Source organism: Neofelis nebulosa, chromosome 12 (assembly GCF_028018385.1).
Source record: "Neofelis nebulosa isolate mNeoNeb1 chromosome 12, mNeoNeb1.pri, whole genome shotgun sequence".
In the NCBI taxonomy this organism is placed as follows: Eukaryota; Metazoa; Chordata; class Mammalia; order Carnivora; family Felidae; genus Neofelis; species Neofelis nebulosa.
The window spans coordinates 85,497,239-85,519,460 of NC_080793.1; the positions used below are offsets into that span (position 1 = coordinate 85,497,239).

General features: G+C 42.9%; 1 long non-coding RNA gene across 1 annotated transcript in view; it reads left to right on the forward strand.

Moving 5' to 3' along the window:
* Positions 1–1,452: 1,452 nt before the first annotated feature.
* Positions 1,453–22,222, forward strand: part of LOC131492116 (uncharacterized) — a 320,635-nt gene continuing 299,865 nt past the window's right edge. The window contains exon 1 of the long non-coding RNA XR_009251861.1: positions 1,453–1,533. This is a non-coding gene — a long non-coding RNA (uncharacterized LOC131492116). The remainder of the gene's footprint in view (positions 1,534–22,222) is intronic.

Consider the following 22,222-nt stretch of genomic DNA (forward strand, 5'->3'; position numbering starts at 1 on the left):
ACTCCTCATCACAGTCCCTTCTAGAGATATCAGGGGTGGGGGTGGGGTTGGGTAATGCAGTTGGAAATAAATGAAAGAGCTGGGGAGACTAAAGGGTGGAAACTTGCAGCCCCACATTCCCCTTTGGGATGTGCAGGAATGGAGAAACAGCTTCATGAAACTTTGTACCACTTGACAGTGGCCAGAGACAGGAAAGGAAGGCACAGAGTGCCAGATAATCTGGAGACTTTTTCCTTAGCAAAACGGATGTGGATGGATTGCATGACATTAATCTGCCTTGTTAGGCCCAGGAGGAGGGTTTTCCATGGGCCTGGGACTCTCACTGCTAAAACCGGGACAGTCCTGGGTAAATCAGGGACTTGGGATAATGAAACAGATTTAGGAGATCCCTCAAGGCTCTAGATTGTTTGCAAAGTAAGGGATCATCTAGTGTAGTGCTCTTAAAATTGGTTTCACAGAAGACCAGCCTCCCTTCTTTTGGATGCATAATCTTAGGCGTCATTTTAGAAACAGGCTGATGAAGCAGAGATGCCCTTTTCAAAGCAGAGTGGGCATGTGGATGTTCCAGAAAGTCTCGAGTTAGCCTAGCCACCACCCCGTTTCATGGAGAGAAGCTGAGGCCAGGAGACATCAGAGACTTGGGCACCACACCTAGTTTATGACAGGCCTGGGACCGCATCTCCAGGTTTTAGAGTTTTGAGTTGATTTCAGCCCATTACCATTATCCCTCAAAGGTGAGCAGTGTACTCTTGAATCAGAATCACTGTGGATGTTTCTTAAAAATACCTACCAGGAGACCCTACCCAGACTTCTCAGGTTAGAATGTATTGAAGAGGGTCTGGGAATGTTCCCTACAACAAGTTCCCAGGTAATCCTTAGGAACATGTGGCTCTTATATCCTCCACCCCTACCCCTTCCTTCAGGATTCCTTACTCAGAAGTGCTGAAGATACTTGGTCCTGTAATCTTTCCATTGTATCATTTGTAATTGGGTACTTGAGCTTACTACCAGGTATTGAACAGGATAATGAGAAGGACCTCTGGATCTTGGGGGAATAGGTAGGCCACATAAACTTCAGCTCTGTCTGCCTACACCTCTATCTGCCACAGCCAGACTGAAGCTGGATGCTCCCCTGCCAAGCCCTCATCTGTCAGCTGAGAGAAGTTTCTCACCCACGCCGGCCTGGGCTGGCTGTGGGATTCACTCTCTTAAATCATAAAGAGTTTCCCCTGTCACTGTGTGGAAAATAATCTTTTCATTGGACAGAGACAGATGAGTCTTCCTGAGACCCTGTGCCCTTGAGAAACTGTGCCCTTCTGACCTGGGGGCGTCCTGTAGGCTGCAGTGGGTCCTGTGAGGACTTCAAGGGCACAAACCCACATGGAGATGCTTACAGGACTTTCCTCATTTTCTCCTTTCACTCTGTCTCTTTCAGAAACCTCCTCTTTTGTATCATAGGATTGGCTTTGGCTTTGAGAAAGCTGTGACTAGGAGACCCCAAATGAGGATGTCTTGCCAGCTCTTCATATTTTGGTATGAAAATGTCCTACTGTTATGATTCTGGAGTGGCTGATGTAAATGTTGATATATAGCAACCCCAGGGTTGAATTCTTCTCTCCTTTCTTCCTTTGAGTGTAAAGTCCTTAACAAGTTTGTTTTCCAATGAAAATTATTCTCTATATTGGGTATGCTTTAGTTTGTTTCTAAGGTGACCCAAATTATACTTTCTCCCACCCTCACCCCTGAACCCTTCTGCATACTTCCAGCCCCAACCTAGCAAATGAAACCAAACTGGCTGTGGCCTTCTAGAGCACCATAACCTGGCTGGGAGTCACATATACATAGAGGGGCCATGTTCTCTCCTTCCCTGGAGGCCAGCGAATCTCAGCACTCATTCCTAAGCTGAGCAGGACCCCGTTTTCATATTCTCATCTTTTTTTTTTTTTAAAACACTGATTCTACTCTTTAAGTACTAGCCCTGGTCTATTGTTGAGACTGGGTCCGTAGTGACCATTTGGATATGGCATGGCTTTGTCTGGCTTGCTAGGGTAGGAGCAGGATTGGTCCTCCTCTGAAGTGAAGACATTCAGAATTGGTGGTGACAGATTGGGCCACCGGGATTATTTAGCCATATCCTGCTGAACGGAATGTGTGCCTATGGCTGAGCTGCAGACCTCTGAAAGTCCATGTTGCCAGATTCTTCACCTTTTCCAGTAGGATAGAAGAAAGCATCTTTGTGTTCCTCCCTTGGTTGGGAATGTGCAATCCCATTTCCAGTTGTGAGATCCATGTGGCACGGCTGCTGGTTCTCATTGCTGTAGTGGGTACGGGACCCCTCCCCCCAGGTGGGGGGATGAAGGGCGGGGGAGGAAAAAGAATGAGCTTCACATTGATGAGGTCTTCAGCAGCATTCTGCCAGATCACTGACCGTCCAAGGATCTTGCCAGTACATGGCATACAGTGGTCATGCTGAGGGCAGAGGTCCTGCCCCTCCTAAGAAAGGGAGAAAGAACATCATGCTCTTGCAGAGCAGGAGGGGTCTGTGGACACTGATCGGCCTACCGTTCTCTCCTTGACTTCCTAGCAGGATTCTTCTTGGCCTTTAGACCAAGCCCAGCCCCACCGTACTGTCTGTGAATCTCTCTCTAGAGAGAGCCCACCTCTGATGGGACCAACCCACCCTCTGGGTACCTGCTCACCAGGTTGAGCCCACCTTTGTTTGGCTTGTGACCTAGCCAATCAGCTAACTTGCACTATTTCCTGAACCACCCCCCGCCATGCAGCCATCAGCATGTGTTTTCACATTCACTGAGGGGTGGCTGGGGTGGCTCTGCTCCATGTGTTCCTTCTGGCGCTCAGGCTGAAGGGGTAGCAGCCGGAAGGAATTATGGAAACACATGATGGCCCCCGAGGCCTGGGGTCACACCTGCCACACCTTCACCTCCATCCATACTCTGGCATCTGGAGTAAGTCGCAGACAAAACTTAACATCGGTGGAGCTGGGGAATGACTGCCCACGGAGGTGGGAGACGGAGGTGTTATTTGCTGGATAATAATCTAACTCACCACTCATCATGGTTTGCTAGAGCTACTTCCCTTTCCCCTGCATTAAAAGAGTACGGATCCTGGCACTGACTCCTCTGGAGATTCTTAATGTATTGGTGGGGTGTTTCCCCCAGGAAAACACACTGCCAGGATTTAGACATATCCCCATATCTTTGACTGACTGTGGAGTGGGCCTGCCAGAAATACATGTATAGTAAATTTATGAGAGATGTTAGTATCCTTTGAAATTTCACTTTAAATAAAATCACAGGTTTATGTAGGAAAGCTGTAGCACTGAAAGAAATAGCAACTGAAGTTCTAGCCCAATCATTTACACTTGACGTTCAACATCAGGATAGCACCACTACTAATCTTGGCTCTGCAGCAAACATAACTCATTGGTTGCGGATTTCTTTCCTGCTGACAGAGGATGTGGCCGCAGATAAAATTTCAAGACAGTGCAAATTACCACTGTGAATAAATGGGACGCTGAGATGGTTTCTTGATGCTATCCTTGACCTAGGAGCTTGAGTCTATGTGGATGGCATCAAACGTGTGGCAGTGTGATATGCCATTGTCATCACATTTCTGGAAAGGGTGCTTGGGAGTACCAAACTCAGAGAGGTTGTGGGGAAGAGGTCTGGAGTCCTTGTGGTTTTCACGTCTGTGATCCCAGTGCAGGGAAGATGGGGCAGAAGAGTAGGTCATCTGTGTTTGGCAAGGAAATTACTTTCTGGTGCTGAGGAAACCAAGTTTACAAGGGGCTAGATTTGGACACAAACATAGGGCTGTAACAGTGAGTGGAGTTAGGGATCCATCTCTTCAAAACAGCATTCAGACAGTGACCTTCACCTGCAAGTCAGAGGACATTAAGAAAGGAAAGCTTCTAAAACAGAGCCCTGACACTGGAAATCAGAAATAATTTTGTTAAGGTCATTGAAGATGGCTGCTTTTTGGTGGAATAAAACCGAGGAGGTACCATTTCCAGGGATTCAGAAGCTAGAGTATGCCTTGGAGAGGTTAGGAGATGCTCTTGAATGAAAAGGTAAAGGTAAAAGAAATTGGAATATGGAAGTACAGAAGAAGTAATAAAAAATCTGGAGAAGCTATTGGTGAGGCGAGTGTGTGAACATAACTCAGTGACTATCTATACCCCATGTCAACCTAGAAAAGGTATTCAGTGGAGAACTTTGCCGCACATGGTTGGGAGTACCACTGTGAGTATCATAGGTATGACTGGAAGGAACACTCTGAAGAGTGCTCTAGAAACTCTCTCTAGCCATCTAGATTGGGGAGTTCAGAGAGGGGGTCCAAATAGAATGAAAGGGATGGCATCAGGATACAGAGTGAAGACTTACTTGCAAATTAGGCCATGTGTCAAAATGCTATTGTTGATTATGAACCCACACGCTAGGCTAAAGAAATTATAAAAGACTTCTCCACCATCAAGGAAAGACCTGTCTGGGTCAGCAGCAGCCATGACCCTAAGATGGAATCTGGGAGTTCAGGGACTATTGGGTTTTGACCACTCCTGTATTGCCAGTGCTCAGCTTATGGCTTGGCATGTAGTAGGTGCTCAAATATTTGTTGAATGAAGAAGGGTCTGAAAGGACTGGGGAGGGTTATAAGGTATTTCATCTTGGATGTGGAAGTGAGGTCAGCCATTCTGTGTGAGATGAAGAAACGTGGACTATGTCCAGGCCACTGTGGTTTGTCTGGAAATATTGGGAGAATAGGGAAGGTATCACATACATGGCTGTGAATTTCTAGCACATAGGAGTAAGGATTGCTTGTGAATGTCTTTCTGGTTCCTTAGTAGAGTCTCTAGAGTTCTGAGGAACTCAGCTTGGAATCCGTTGTCAAGAAGCTCCACTCAGTTAGAAACCCTCAGTCATCAGAGCAGAAAGGGAACTCTAGCATCATATTTGACATGCCCTTTGTTAACTGCCCAGTCTTCCATTTACTTTTATCTGAGTTTTATGGAAGTGGCAAAAGGCAAAGACAAAAATAACAATCATTTGAAAACCAAAGGTTTTATGACAATACCATTTTATAAACAGCATTCCTTTAATTCCTGTACAAGTTCTTTATGGCTGTCATAATGCTGCCAGCCACCCTGAAACTTGGTGCCTAATTCAACGATAGTTGACTCTCATGCTTGTGGTTCTGCAGATTGGTGGGTGGCAGCTACAGGCTACAGCTACAGGCTGTGGGCTGTGGGTCCAATGGTCATCTGAGGTGGCTCTTCTCCTTTTGTTTCATGTTAGGGACCAGGCTACCCAGAGTAGGTTTTCGTAGTGATGACAGAAGCACAAGAACCAGACCAAAGGTACAAGCATACCCAAATCATCTATTTATGTCTTACCTACTGGCCTCTCCATCGGCTGAAGCAAGTTACGTGGTCATGGCAAAAGCCAAAGGGCAGGGAAGTACACTCTGCCCTTCATGAGGTTATGGTAAGGATGTGGGGTATATGCAACTATCATGGGGGAGGGCAGAAGTGAGACCAGTTTTTCAGTCTGCTATAGTACCCATGTAGCACACTGTAATCACCTGTTGGGAGAGTGACATTCTCCTCTCCTCTGCTCCACTATAATACAGCTTCTACACATTGAGAAATCTGGAGAACACCGACCTGCTTTGGCCCCTGGAGGCTTCCATGCATCACAGGCAGCACCTGGTAGAGGTTATGGCAGTGACTGGCAAGGTTAATGGCACTTGGTAAAGGCAACTGGACAGTTTGTTCTCACAACCGTAGCAAGTGCCTCTATAGGCAGTTGAGTGTAGCAGAGGTTCAGCAGGAGGCCTCAGTAAAGAGTGACTGTGGGTGGCTGCAGTAGTGGTTGAGGTGGGTAATCAGTAATAATGCAGCACCATATATCCCAGTAGAGTGACATTGGTCTGGGGAAACATGGATTTCAATAGTTAGATGTAGAATTTCACAGTCAAAAAGGGCTTTGGATCCATGTAACACAACCCTCTACTCCACAGTAACACAGATAGGTGTTGTTCAACACCTGTTTGAACACTTGTATTGATAGATGACGCCCCCACCCAAGGCAGTCCATCCCACGTTAGACACACAGTACTGACAACATGTGGGACTAGACAGGGCGAAACAATATATCAGGAAGGCAAATGTCCAACAGGGGAAGTTTGTGAATAGTTACTAATTTAGAGAAAAGGTTCTTTTTGTTGTATTTAGAGAGAGAAGAAAAGGAAGAGGCCAACAGAAGACAGGGTGGGAACTGTTTTTCTCTTTTGTATCCCTTTGTCAATATGAAAATTAATGTAGTGAGAGAATAAAACCTGGGAAGTGGGAAGTGGACAATGGAAGAGTACACTTGGTTTACCTTGGGTGGAGAGACCTTGGGGGTAAGAGCTGCAGGTGGTTCTACTACAGATGGGCAAATTAAACCCAACATTTAGCTGAAGTTTGACCCTGCTTTACATGTTCCATGTGCCATCTCACGGACTCCCCTCACAGAAAAAGGAGCATACAGATAGGGTAAATCTGCTGCTGAGTAGTGTCAACCAAGGAATAGAAATGTTACCATGTAGTTCTGTTCTGATAAACCCATCTTGAGAGCTGGTGAAAGCTTGATGATGAGTCCAAGGAATAGGCCTGAAGGTGGCTTATAGAGTGGTGAACTTTGCCCTCAGTGTTTAACTTTTAAGGAGTTGGGAGCCAAATCAGCTCTCAGGCTATTTTCAACAAAAATACCAAGATCAGCCCTCAAATCAGTCAGGGTTAAAACTAGTCAGACTGGTTCTGTGACTTATGTATAACCAATCAAAGAAACCACCACCACCACCAACAAGGCTTAAGGACTGATATTTTAAACTTTTCAATAAGCTGTGTTGACATGTAGCCACAACCTTACTGTGCAAACCACTTCAAGCAGAGAGTTTTAAAAGCTGTAAATTAAAATCACATTTCTTTTGCAAGTCTTTGAAACCATTGAGAAACAAATCAGTCAGATGGTCTCCCGAATTTCTTCAGCAAACTTAGAACTTGAAAAGAAATTAATGCAGAAGCTGAAACTGATTTTAGACAAGTGATTTACTGCCTATCAGGGGCGTGACCCATATTGTTGTTTGTTTACTTGATTTCATGAATCTCTTCCCCTTAAGACCTGGGTTCAGATCCAATCACCATGCTGGTCAGTTGTGACTGGATTTCTCTGGTATGTTCTGTCCCTCGAGGTGGTAATACAGACTAGAGCCAGACCCCAGTGTTGTCTGACCAGTGTGATGGTCAGACAGAGTGATGGTAACAGGTTGGCTCTCTGGAGGGACACAGCCTCATAAAAGTGGCCCACAGCCAGGGTGCTTTTAAACATCAAAATTAATAACATCAATCTCAGTCAGAATTATGTTACTCTGAAATACTCATCAGGAGAAGTAGAGACATTGGGATTTCTCAAAACCAGGATTAAGACATAATAAGTCCATGTTGATAAAATTAGGAATGATTATTACCATATTAAAACATGTAAGCTTTTGGTCAACAGTAAACTTGGTCAACCTCAATAACTGAGGTATCTTGTTACCTTAGGGGAGACCTGAGGGTATTTGTCAGATCTGGGTTGTACATGTGACTCTCTCCCCTGTTTAGAAAGATGCATGAAGATTTTGGGATTGAGGCTGCATCCTGAATATGGGCAATGCCAGGGTACTGTGATACTGTCCTGAGAATAGGCAAACTCACTCCTGTGGTCAGGGGAGAGACAGAGTATCTTCACCCTGCCTCAGTGGTCAGTTAAGAATAAGATTTTGTGGGGTTCACACATTTTTCGACTGCCATTTCTTAAAAGAACTAAAAAAAAAAAACCCTGTAGCTTCCTCTAGTGATTCAGCAGGGATACTTCCCTCTATAGAAAGGACTGAAGAATAACCACAGCTGTGAAATTTGCCATCCATCAGGAATGGTTTAAGCTGTCCTGTGTGGTTGGGAGTCAATAGGACAGTGGCTGACGTGGCCAGTGAGGCAGCAGGAATGCCCCTGAGAACAGAAAAAGAGTAGAGCCCAGAAATCTCCAGCTTGTCATTCTCTTCCAGCTGGAGTCATGATTTTGAGAGCAAAGAACAGTGACTATTTTGCGGTATTTTGGTGGTACTGGTGGAGTGAGGCAGGCAGTGGTCAACAGTGAAAATAGAGCGGCAATGAGTTATAAAATCACTGCAGGTAGGAAATCTTGAAGGCGGGGGGCATGACTCCAACAACTTAACAAGAAATGCCTAACAATACTCCGCTTCTGCAAACATCTTAGATTTTCTTATGACAGGGCGGGGCAGTGGGGGTGGATGGAGGGTTTTAGTTATACATGTTCATGAGTTATTTCATTGTAGTGTGGATTTTTTTTCTTATGTGAGACATAACATACTTTCACCTACATACATTCATTCACTTATTGATTTATTATCCATTGAGTATCTCTTTTGTGCCAGGCTCTGGAGTAGGTGATGAGGATAAGATTGAGCTGAAACAGGTCTTGGTGCCTGACTTAAAGTGGCCTACAGCTTAGGGAAGGAGGAGGGCAGGCTTGCAAACGAGGGATCACCGGAGAGTATGATCAGGGCTGTGCAGGCAGAGCAGTGGGGCATCTGACTCTGCCATGTGGAAGAAGGTGTCTGAGCTGTGTTTAGGGGGGATGAGTACTAGCCCTTCGGGTTGATGCTGTGATGAGACCGTCTTAGGAAGTGGACGCTGAAGTGCAAATACACTGCAGTATTGTGCACGGGGAGAGATAATGAGGTCATTGTGGTCAGAATATGGGGTGTGTGGTGAGGAAGTGGTGGGGGCCAGATTAGGAGGGGTCCCGAGTGCCCCCTAGGAAAGCATGGGGAGCCACTGAAAGGGATGAAGCGTTGCAGTGAGGACATGATCTGAATTATTTCTACAGTTCTGTCTGAATGTTGACTGTTGTGGGTCCGTGTCATTGGGCTTCTTTTTTGGGCCTGGAGTGGCTGTGTTGCATCTGGATTGCACCTACTATGGAAGCCCATGGTGGAACTTCAAAGGGAAGTCTGTGATTATCCTGAGAAATTAGTGCAAGACTAGAGCATTAAGGCAGCAGTTGGAGGCAGGACAGCCTCATGGGTTGAGCCCTGAGTGCTTTTAAGAGCCAGCTCCGTCTTCTGACGTCCTCACAGGCTTGGGAGAGAGAGCAGGAGGGAGTGGAAACATTCCATGCCTGGGAATACTGGTCTGACTGTATCCAGTGGGCAGAAGGCTGCCAGGCTGGGGAGTCTCAGAGAGAGAAAGAAAGCTCTGCGTGGGCCTATGTTGCAGTATATGGCTCGACAGTTCCCTGGTATTAGAGCAGTCTGTGGTAGGCAAAGGAGTCATGTGAAGATGCTGGCCAGCCCTGGGTGGAGAGTCACAACAGCCCAGCACCTGGACTCTTGAGCAAGTGCCTACCATCTGCAGCAGAGAACTAGTCACTATTTGTAAAGCAGTTGTTGGCAAGCGATGGGGCCACAAAAGAGACTTGAGTGTCTAATTACAGGACAGCAAGTATGTGATCATACGGGACTATGTGATCATAACTGTCCATTATGAAATGGATATGTCAGACCCGCTAAGACAGTGACTCCCACTAAGAAGGAAGTGTTCCATGTAGGGTTGACTTGAGTGAGCTCAGAGGTAGCTGACCAAACAGATGGCAAAGATCCCATGTTACCTTTCTGTGTTGCACTGATGCCTCTCCTCAGCTCACGCTATGGTCCCACGGAGTTTGTCCATGACCAACTGATAGAAGAGGAAAGACCCTGAGCTAGTTCACAGATGGGTTGGTGCAGTACTTTGGTGCAAATAAAAAATAGACAGGCATTGTGGTACAGCCCCACCCAAGAGTGAATAGTGCTGAGGGGAAAACTTCTGGAGGGAAGAATTTCAGGCAGAGAATCTGGTCATTCCCTTTGTGTGTGAGAGGCCTGAGAAAATTAAAACTTAAAAGCTTAAGTTACGGGAAACTGAAACCTAACCAAGCTTAACCAGCTTGTTCCGCTTCTGTACAATTGCTTGGCGTGCCCATGTATTCCTGATCAATCATTGTTGCCTGGCACATCCGTATATTCCTGATCAACCATTGTTACTTGGCACATCCGTGTACTCCTGATCAATCATTGTTGCCTGGCACATCCGTGTATTCCTGATCAATCATTGTGATACCCGTACCCCCGGTTGTGGTCTGACCTAAAGGCAGGAACCAATCGAATACTGTTAAGTGTCCAACTTTAAACACCAACCAATCGCAGCTCTGTAACTGTGGAAAATTCCTGATTTCCCCATGACTTGTTTGTACCTGTCTATAAAAGGGGTGTAAAAACCTCTCTCAGGGCCTCTTGGCGTCACCGGCAACGGGGGCGCAGAGGTCCAGGTTCGAACCTGCAATAAATGACCCTTGCTGCTTAGCTTTGACTCTGGACTCTGGTGGTTCGTTTTTGGGGGTCTCTTAGACTCTGGGCGTTTCATGTGGAGGGAGAAGTGGTCCAGGGTAAGTGTGAACACAGACTGGTGGGCGTTGGTGAATGGCTTAGTAGGTAGTCAGGGGCCTGGAAAGAGCGTGGTTGAAAGACTGGGAGAAGGTGGTCTGGGGAAGAAGAATGTGGATGGTCCTCTGGGAGCAGAAGAAAGTATGGGAAACTTGGTACTGCATAGTGATACCCGCCAGAGACTATCCACTGCAAAAGTGTCACTAAATAACCAAATGGACAGGATTTTAGCCAGCTCTGTCCTTGGCCAAGTCACTGGCAAGTAGGTTACATTGGAACCTTTCCATCTGAAAAAATAGAAAAACCATCCCGCACAAGATGAACACATCCTCTAGGTATAGATTTTCCTTTCCTGTCCAGAGTGACTTCATTGGCATGGCTCTCTGAGGGCCCACAGAGTATCTGAAACACTGGTAGGAGGTCCTGCAAATCATCACCTTGCACCAAGGGACTCAGTCTGTGGCAAAGGAGCCATGCAAGTGAGCACAAGATCATGGAGTCTACTGGTCCTACCTCATGCCATACTATCTAGAAATTGCAGGTATGATATGAGATGACCTCTTAAAGGCAACTTTTAGACAGTGTCCTGTGGAGCTTGGTGTTATCCTTTAGGATGTGATGATATACATCTTGACCTGTGGCCACTGGGTGGAATACATGGGTCTGGCAACTTAGGGGTGGCAGTAGAAATGGTCCCGCTCCCCATCACTTTCACTGATCCTCTTGGGGGAATCTGTGCTTCCTGTCTCTGCCATTTTAGGGTCTGTGGAACACCAGGTTCTGATTCCCAGTGGGGAATGCTTCCATGGGGGTCACAGGAACCATACTAAATTGAAAGGTATGGCTGTGACTCATCACTTGGGATCCCTTATACCAGGAGAAGAGCAGGCAGAGACAGGAATTTGGGGTAACTGACCCTTGGTGATCATGAGGAAGTAGGGCTACTGCTGTGTCAGTTACCAGGACGAAGACGTTTTGCATTCAGATGATTGGCCGTGGCAGCCCTGCCTTATTCAATTCTAGCTGTAAAAGGGCAATTATAGCAGCTCTGATCTGATAAAGAGATGATGAGCAGGGGCACAGATTCCTCAGGGGTGAGGCCTGAACCTTCCATCAGTCGAATCACCTAGATCAGCACAAGTGCCCGCTGCAGGGAAGGGATCTAGAACCCTGGTAGAGCGTGGTGATGAATTGGTGAGTATCATTTCTGGCTCAGGACTAACTGAGCTGCCATGGCTGTAATTCCTCAAACAAATCTGCATCTTACAAGTTGCCCTGGAGATGTTGACTAATCAGAACTCCTGAAGAAGCTGTGTCCGGAAGGAAGAACTTACCATGGGAAACATAGGGCTCTGAGCTGTGCAAGAGGCAGACCGCATGAGGAGCAACTGTCTCAGCTGCTTAAGTGGTGGCTGCTAAGGGCTCACAGCTTCATTCCCATCCAGAGAAATGCCTCATTAGATGGGAGTTCATGCATCTCTCCTCTCCTGCAGGGTTGACCTACAGCCAGTGACTGCGTATATGGTCCTAGAGGTTTTTGGTGTCCAGCCCAAATGCATTCTGAATTACAATTCATGCTTCAGGGCTGCCAGGGGCATTAGGCTGAAACCTGACATCAGCCGAGACCACATTTTGTTTACCTTCTTCCCCTTGTCCTTTTCTGCTCTTCCAACTGCCTCAGAGGCTTTTCCTGAGACTCCACAACACTTCCTCTATTCCTTCTGCTTTTAGGGAACCCAACCCAAGACGACGGGCCAGTAGAACAGATTTTGGGGGGCAGGCAGCCCTTTACTGTGAGCTCACACAGTTGTGTGCAGGGCCCCAGGAGCCTTGGCCCTGAGGCAAGTGTGTGTCTAAGTGCCTGCAGAACACTTAGTCAGACTTCAGACCAGGAGACTCCCTCTTAACATTGACCCTGGGCTACAGCCCTGCCTTCACTGAATAGTCATCTTCTTGAAATTAAACCCAGTAAGGTGGGGAAATGGAGCCTTGCTTCCTCCACCTGGCATCTTCTGGAATAATGTGACAGCTCCCTGTGGATTCCCCCCCTCTGCCTGGTGCCTCAGGTTATTCTTGTCAGCTTGAGAACAGGAGGGCATTGGATGGACAACACCTGGTGAATAAATTTACACACTGAAATAATGGTTTCCATGTTGATTTTTCATAATTAACTAAACAGGCTGGAGTTAAGTTTCATGTGTAAGAACTTGTAAGGAGCTCTTGACAAGAGGTGAAGGTTGGTGAGGGCAGTGAAGGTTTATAATAACTTTTTTCCTGCTTAAGCTTTGTTTCTCTCTTTTTTCTCGCATTCTCTTCCCCTCCACTCCCCCACTCCTTTCTTCCTTCATCATCTCCCCTCTCCCTTTCCCTTTCTCTCCTCGTAAAATCCTGTGTGAGTTTTCATGTATCCCTACAATTTCCCAGCATGTGTGTGAAAAGAAAAATAGTAACATCAACAGATTATACTGGTGCTTCTGTAATTCGAAAATTACATCTGCAGATGTGTCTCTGATCTTGAAGGGAAACAACTAAAGATTTGGCAAAGTTTCTAGCAAAAGAGACTTGGAAAATATATGGGATGGCAGGTGGTGGGAGCTGAGACATGAAAGCCCGATGGAGGATGCCCCATCCTTACCTGGGACGGAGCGCTCAGCCTTCTTGTGTCTCAGCAGTTTATCTGGGGTGGGCGAGAAGCATGCTGTAAAAAATTCCCTGTTCGTGAAAATGGACCTTGTATTTCTCTGTTAAGAGTCTACCATATTTGCTGAAAGAACAAAGCGCTTTATTCCAGTCTGGGTTCGCTTTTGGTATTTTGAAACTTCACAGCTCACATTGCTGGCTGGGGGCATGCTGCGCTCTCCTTTGATTTATATGAAATGATGGCCCAGTGAAAATTGCATTAGAATGGCTAGCTTCTGCCTTTAGGATAGTCTTCCTTTGTGATTCTAGGGCTGGTCAGCTGAAGATGCTAGGAGGATTAAGTTCCTTTCTTGTTGCTTGGCAAAGAACAATGTTGGTATTGGCAGTGATCACTTCTATTTTCTCATTCAACTGTTCCCTCAGGACTGGAAACCTTAAAAAAATTAAGATCCACCTTCACAGATGCTGGTGGAGGTCTTAGAGACACTCAGTTCCCTGTTAGGGTCTTTCAGAGATTGAGTGAGTTAAGTAACAACCTTCTCCTTGCATAAACTCTGTGCTGCTGTTTTTTTTTTTTTTTTTCCCTAGCGTTGGTTTTTATGAATAATACAATGTAGGGTTCTGTCACCTGTGCTCATATTTTAGACCCAGTTTACTCTGACATGGGAAGCATCATTCTAGAGTTTTTCTTTGGGTCTGGACATAAGCTGTAGACTTCTCCCAGAGGCCATCCTTGGGTATACTTGGGTACAGAGGAGACATGGTTGGTATACTTGGCCACGTGAAGTGTCCTCATCAGACACTGGTGTATTGAGATGCTGTACAAATACATGGGTGTGGAAGTCCTATTCACTGATAAAACAGAATTATCAGTAATAATTGACATATTGCTTCAGAGATCAAGTTCCTGAAAATGAGGCGGTTTTTAATGCTGAAGAATTATAAGACAACAAAAATCTCTTTATCCTTTTTGCCATTGCTTTTCTTTGTTACAATTCCTTTTATTAGAGAAATTCTCAACTTCATTCTCTAATTTTGATGGAATTAGGGAACTGATTACTCAGCAACAGATCAAACAAAACCTTCCTTTAGCCTATCACTGAGAAACCAGATGGACTGTTTCTGACGTGTTCCCACCTGCCACTGGGGCTTTTCCTCTGCTTTCCTTCACATCCGTGCTCCGCTCCAGTGTTGGCGTCATTTGTATAGCCAACACCTGTTGTTAGGTGTGCTGGTCTCTGCTCCCACCATCATTCTCCCCAGAAACGTGCCTTCCGTTCACGATTGGGCTGTATTCCTTCCTTTCCCATAAAGACTTACCTGACTGTCCAGTCTGCTTGGTTTATTCTCTTTCTGGACTCTGGCTGCACTTGTAGTCAGTTCTACATAGTTGAATGTTTATCTTGCGTGTTCTCTAATAGTTTCGCGTTAATTTTTTCAAATCTTTGTATCTAGTAACAGTGACAGTTTAATGAAGACCAATTAAGTGTTACCTATTATTACCTATTGGGTATTAAGCACGTTAATCATGTGTATCATCCTTAAATTTGACAATAACCCCACAGAGTATGTTGTTATCCCATTTTACAGTTGAGAAAGTGGAGGCTCAGAATGGTTAATGACTTACCAAAGTGGCTTGGAAACCGGGATTGTCTGATTCCAGTCTTCATGCTACTAATGCTGGGTTTAGTCTTTCAAGGACAGACACTGCATTGTCTATTTCTCTTTTAGTTTCAAATTATTCAGCATACAGTTGAGTAGATGTAAATTCCTGAAAAGTTCTGTGGTGAGCTTTATTTAGCATTTTGTATTTGTTGATCATGTTTTAACATGGGTATTTCAAAACTTACTTTCTGTTTATTTTAACATTTATTGAGAACCATCTCCACACTCAGCTCTGTGCTTGGTGCTGTAGATACAGGGTTGAGTAAGGTGGAGGCCTCATCTTCCAGGTTACAAACCACCTGTGTATGCTGATAGCTGGTAGACCTACAACTGGTCCACCATATGGAAGGATTGCCCTCAGGGCTTATTTCCAGGACTGCTATTGGATTTATGCACATGTCACCACTCTCTCGTGACTTCATGGTAACTAGAATTTTTGGGATACTTGGGTAGATTCAGCTGGTAACAAATGGTCAAGAGGTAGCAAATCTACATGGATAGAAGGATCCATAGGATCCTTAAGCATCCACACATAATTGATTGCATTTTTGAGATACTTCTCTGTGATGGCATATGTAAGATGGGAGTTTGGGTGAGTTGTCCGGGGAGTCATTTCTAGTTTCCTAAACTTTAAACAAAATAGAAATACTGACTACTTGGCAAGGGTAGTATTTTAGAGAATTTCTGGTTTAGTGAAACCTCTACTGATATTTCAAAATTCCTTAATTTATTTGAACTCTCAGGAAATTTTCTGAATGATGTTTACAAGGTCTTTATTGCTCTGGCTCTCCTGAGAAGAAAATGCTGAAAACTTGTGAAAAATACTTGTTTTTCTTTAAAACTCAAGACCTTTAAAATTTCCAGGTACATTCCTAGATATATTTTGTATGGTTTGCAATATCCAACTAGAGAAGTGGAAAGTTACACTCCAACACAATTGCTGGAAACTTTATAGTGTATGAAATGAATTTTCCACACAATATTCTTTAGGCAAGGCCCTCTTTTAAGGAAATTACAAAACTCAAAATATCTAAACCATACCAAATAAAGGCTATGTATTTAATTTATGGAAAACAGTTTTTGTATGAAATTATTATCTTTTCAAAACATATACCATTACTTCCATTTTAGGAAAAACACTGAATAAACTCCAGCTTTTTAGGAGAATACGCACATATGCATATTTATTTATTTATCTATGTGTCCATCCATTTATCCCTCTCCCCTCTTTGAATACATTTTATTTGATAACTTTCTGATAACCTATTTATTTATTTATTTATTTATTTATTTATTTATTTCAAGCTTCACTGAGATATTGACATGTAAAATTGTGTGTTTAAGGAGTACAATGTATTGATTTGATACACTAACAGATTGCAAAATGATTACTATCATAACGTTACTTAATAATATCTCTATCATGTCACATCATTATTCTTTTTCTGTGGTGAGAACATTTAAGATCTACTCTCTTAGCAACTTTCAAGTACATGGTTTTATGAAATGTAATACCATGCTGTAACTTATATTCTGAGAACTTATCTTAAAACTGAAAGTTTCTACCCTTTAATCACCATCTTACCATTTCTCCTGGGAACCCCTATTCTGCTGTTTCTATGAGCCTGGCTTTTTTGATTGCACATAAAAGTGATATCATATAGTATTTGTCTTTCCCTGACTTATTTGACTTAGCATATTGCTCTCAAGTTTCATTCATCTTGTTGCAAGTGGCAGCATTTCCTTCCTTCTCATGGCTGAATAAGAATCCATCATACACACACCCAGAGACTCACACACATAGATCCCACATCTTTATCCATTCATTTGTTGATGGATACTTAGGTTGTTTCTATATCTTGGCTATTGTGAATAATGGTGTGCAAATGTACAAGGGAATGCAGATACCTATTAGAGATCCTGTCTTTGTTTCCTTGGGATTTATACCCGGAAGTGAAATTGCTGGATCATATGGTACTTCTCTTGCTAATTTTTTGAGGAACTTCCATGCTGTTTTCCATAGTTGCTGTACCGTTTATATTTAGACCAACAGTGCTCAAGTGTTCCTTTTTTTACATCCTACCAACACTTGTTGTTTCTTGTCTTTTGATAATTATCACTGCAACAGGTGTGCACTGGTACCTCCTTGTAGTTTTGATTTGGATTTTCCTGATGGTTAATGATGCCAAGCACCATTTCAAGTACCTGTTGGCTATTGATATGTCCCCTTTGGAAAACGTCTATTTGGAAAAATGTCTATTCCACCTTTCCTCCTCTCCCCCCCTCCTTCTCCTCATGCCTCCCTCCCTCCTTCTCTCTCCCTCCCTCCCTCTTCATATATTTTGGATATTAACCCCTTATCAGATAGGTGAATTGCAAATATTTTTTCCTCTGTAGGTTGCCTTTTCATTTTGTTGATGGCTTCCTTTGCTGTGCAGAAGCTTTTTACTTTGATGTAGTCCCACTTATTAGTTTTTGGTTTTGTTCCTTTTGTTTTTGGTGTTACATCCAAAAAACTCTTGCCAAGATCATTGTCAGGGAGCTTTATCCATGTGCTTTTTTTCTAGGGGTTTTACAATTTCACTTTTTATGTTTAAGTCTGTAATCTGTTTCAAGTTAATTTTTGTGAGTGGTGTAAGATAGGGTTTGCATGTGGTTACCCAGTTTTCCCAACACTATTTATTTATGACACTATCCTTTCCCCACTGAGTGTTCTTGGCTCCCTTTTCAAATATTAGTTGACTCTGTATGTGAGGGTTTATTTCTGGGCTCTCAATTTTGTTTCACTGGGGAGACTGTCTATTTGAGGATAGCATGGTACTCCTGTGAGTTCATGATACGTAAATATATGTAGAAGGTACAAACATGGACTTAATTAAGAGACATGCTAAGTGGAAATATTTTATTTTCTGTCCTTTCTGTATCATTACATGCAGAATTTTGTTATGATTGTGTTCACTCTTAGCTTCTGGCTTGCAGCCAACAAGGTTTTCTTGCAAATTCACCCTCTTTTATTAAGTTGAAAGATTTGTCCCTCTTGCCTACACTAGTCTGCGTCTTCCTATAAGAAGTGTGCAGTCATGCCATGAAAAATGCCTGTAGCACAGACATATGCAAAGTATTACCACTTTGCTTTAATCACCAGAGCAGACTCACTCCATGAATAATTTGAGCCACAAGCATTCTGTTGAAAATCACGACCTCTGGGTTGAGTCATCTGTTCTTTGTGTGGCAGGTGTTAGGGTCAAAGCACTTTAGATCGTTACTCTGGTTTGTAGAAAGGACAGTGAGCTGTACAAATCCCAAAGCTACTGCAATCAGTGTGCTTTCCTTAGACACGTACTCATTTAAGATGGCTGTATCCTGGATGAGAGAGTTTGCCTTTTTCCCTGAAGACCTGGGTTTTAGGTTTTCTCTGTAGTATTTCATGTGGAAGAAACTGTTGATGGATTCTAGTCTCTCAGAGCTGGACCTTTTTTATCTGAATCACAAAACCACAAAGCATTTTAACATGCCTATAAATGTGTCAAGGTCTGTTTTACAGTGAGCCAGGTATGGACAGAGTCTGGAGAGGCATGTATTGTTGCCCCCTAGATCTCATGTTTGCGGTTGAATCTTGCTGATATTAACATTAACAATCGTTGTATCGAAAGTAAATGGGAGGAAAGACTATAATACTATATTGTTGATTGAGAGAAGGGTAGTATGAGTACCCTTTAGATGTTTAGGGAAAAACTAAAAATGATATAATTATGGCTGGAACATATCATTGATTAGTTCATTTGTTTCTTCATTCACTTATTCATTCACTTTTGCATTCAGTTGTTCATTCACTTATTCATTCAAACTATCCTGATTGTAGAATCAGGAGGCTTATGATAAGATATAGTGCTAATTTGTAAGTGGAATATTGATTGATCTTATGTGTGTAGAAATCTCAGAAATTCCTGAAGATGCTTAAAATTTCTCCCTGCACATATGTAATACGTATGAATATAATGTTAGATAATTAATTGAAATGACATATTTTGTCTTTGATTAAGAGACTGAAAAAAGGTGCAAAAGTTATGATTCCACCCTTTTGCAACCGTGGGCAGTGTCTATTCTGGCATATCTTGTCTCTGGAGAATTAAGAGCTTTCTTAGATTTTTTTTTTTTTAATGTTTATTTATTTTTGAGAGAGACAGAGACAGAATGCGAGTGGGTTAGGGGCAGAGAGAGAGGGAGATACAGAATCTGAAGCAGGCTTCAGGCTGTGAGCTGTCAGCTCAGAGCCGATGTGGGGCTCAAACCCACAAACTGTGAGATCATGACCTGAACCGAAGTCGGACGCTCAACTGACTGAGCCACCCAGGCACCCCTTGTGTACTGAGCTTTCTTAGATTTTTTTTGTGGTCAGAGAAAGTCCCCAGCAAGTCTTTGTTTGGAAGACTTGGGACTTCTCAGGGAGGAGGCTGGAATTTCCTGGGACATGGTGAACGAGAAGTGTAGCCATCTCTAGGAGCTGACCTGGGCCTTCTCCTGTGCCATGTTACAGAAACAGCAGGCCTATTGGGTGGCAGGGGAATGGCAGTGTGAGTGTCCAGGACAGAACACTAAGTGATGTTTGTCCCTAGGCAAAGGACCTGGGGGTGTAGACAGAGGGGATACTGCAAACAGAGCAGCTGCCACCTTCAAATGGGCTATGCTTGTTTAGACAAGAAACATCTTGAGGTAACCCCTGAGATGCTTTTCAAACAGCAGAGGACATTCTCTGAGTCTCTTAGACTATGTAAGCCCCAAGGTTGGCCCAGGATCACAAGGACAGAGGAAGAGGCCTCCGCAAACTAATAAAATTGGGTTTCCCACTCATACTGCCTAGATCGGGCATAGCTAGATTTAACTGGATTTAGAATAGTGCTTCTGCAACTTTACTGTGTATGCATATTACTGGGATTTTGTTAAGATGCAGGTTCTGATTTAGTAGACCTGGGGTGGGGCCTGGAATTCTTCTGCAATTCTAATGAACTCCCAGGTGATACAAATACTGTTGGCTTATGTTTCACATTTTGAGTAGCAAGGAATAGAAAACTAATCATGGCATTTTTCACACTGGAATAATTAGGAACAATTTTATATGTACACACATACATATGTGTATATATAAACATATATAATAATATATTACACATAGTTTTTTTTTTTTTCTGATAAAAATCAAATGGCAGACGGTGGACCACCTGCTCCAGAACTAAACTACCCGGAAATGTGTGTTTAGGATGCAGATCCCTGATCCCAGCCCAAGCTTGCTGTGTCAGAATTTGGCGGAGCCTTCTGGCATGCATAGCTGCAAGTGGAGAACCTTTGGCTAGACTTGGGGATTCTCAGTCTGATTACACCTTAATCTTATGTGGGGAGTCCTTTGTAAAATTTTTTTTCGATGTTTGTTTATTTTTGAGAGAGAGAGAGATAGAGTGTGAGCAGGGGAGGGAGGGAGGGAGGGAGGGTGAGAGAGAGAGAGAGAGAGAGAGAGAGAGAGAATGAATGAATGAATGAATGCAAAGCAGGCTCCAGGATCCGAGCTGCCAGCACGGAACCTGAACAGGGCTCAGTCCCACAAACTGTGAGATCATGACCTGAGCCAAAGTCAAGAGGCTCAACTGACTGAGCCACCTATAGGCACCCAGGCACCCTCTGGGGAGTTCTTTTAAGGTTTGTCTTCATTGCCAGAGATTCTGATTAAATTGCTCTGGAGTATGGTCTAGGCTTTGGGCTTTTTCTTTTTCTTTTTCTTTTTTTTAAATCCTCCCCTGATGATTGTAATATGTGGGTCAGGGCTGAGAGCCATGAAGAGGTCACAGCTGTACGGCCTGAGTTGGACATCACTGTGGGTCTGGTCAGGCATACCTCCTAGCAGGGTGAACTTCAACCGTTACTTAACGTATGAAATCTCAGTTTCCTCACCCATACAATGGGGGCATTGTAATGGCAACTTCATAGAGGGAGAACACTTGGTACATATTTGATTATACCACTTTGCACGTGGTAAACAATAAGTGTTAACCTTTAAATTTCCTTTCATAATTGTATTTGTCATATTCATGTATTCTGTCTTTTCTGAAAAGTCCAGATTTTCACAAATCCAGCATTATGAAAATTTGAATTTGGATTATATATGTATGTTGTCAATGTTGATATTTTTTATGATAAGGTTAATTACTTCTTTAGTTGTATTATATTTATCACTTGAAAGTAATTCGTGTTCACTATAAAAATGTTTGGAAAACTCAGAAGAGTAAAAGGAAAGTAGACTTCACCTTTGATCCTTTTACAGGAGGTTAACTCTTACTAATTTTCATATATTTCCTTCAAGTATTTTTGAATATGTATATATAGTAATATGCATATATAATAAAATTTGATATATGTGTATATTATAAAATTGGAGTTATTACTGCATATAATTTGTACCATGTGTTTTTAGCATTACTATTTTGTCATAAACATTTACCTATGCTATTAAATGTTCTTCAAAAATATGGCTTTTAATTTCTACCTAATATTCTATTACAGGGCACACTATAATTTACGGAGTCTTTTCCCTTTTGTGGGATTATAACTGAGCGATAAATATTTTTGTACGTAAATCTTTTACTCCATCTCTCATTTACTTAGGATTGATTTCTAAAAGTAGTAGTATTGATTCAAAAGTATGAGCACTTTTATGGTTCATAATCCATATTGCCAAGTAGCTTTCCAAGTTAAATTTCCAATAGCAATATACGGGAATACTTTAGCAATATGTGAGAATACTTGGTTTTCTCACTAAATATTACCTTTAAAAGTACATTTCCATCTTATAGGAATTTTAATTCATATTTAAAGAAAGAGCTGAACATGTTTTTCGTTTCTCATGTGTGTAGTGCCTACTTTATTCTTTTATGAATTTTCTGCTCATTTTATTCTCTTTTTCTATCGACATATGAATTTTTCTTGTTGATTTGGAAGAATTTTTTCATTTAGTGCAGATACCCCTTTCTCCTATTTATAGCTAATAATTTTTCCTAATCATTTAACATTTGTTTTTTATTTTGATTCTTGTTCAGACTTTTGGAAGTTTAAAAAAATTATTGAAGTATGCCAGTTTTACTTTGTGATTTGATGGTTTTATATAGTTTGAGTGGCTTTCCTTAGGCTCAGTTTTCCTGTGCTATATTTTGTATGCATGTATGTATGTATTCAAATGTTTTTTTTAATAATTTTTTTAATGTTTGTTTATTTTTGACAGAGAGAGAGAGAGAGAGAGAGAGCGAGCATGAGCGGGGGAGGGGCAGAGAGAGAGGGACACACAGAATCAGAAGCAGGCTCCAGGCTCTGAGCTGTCAGCCCAGAG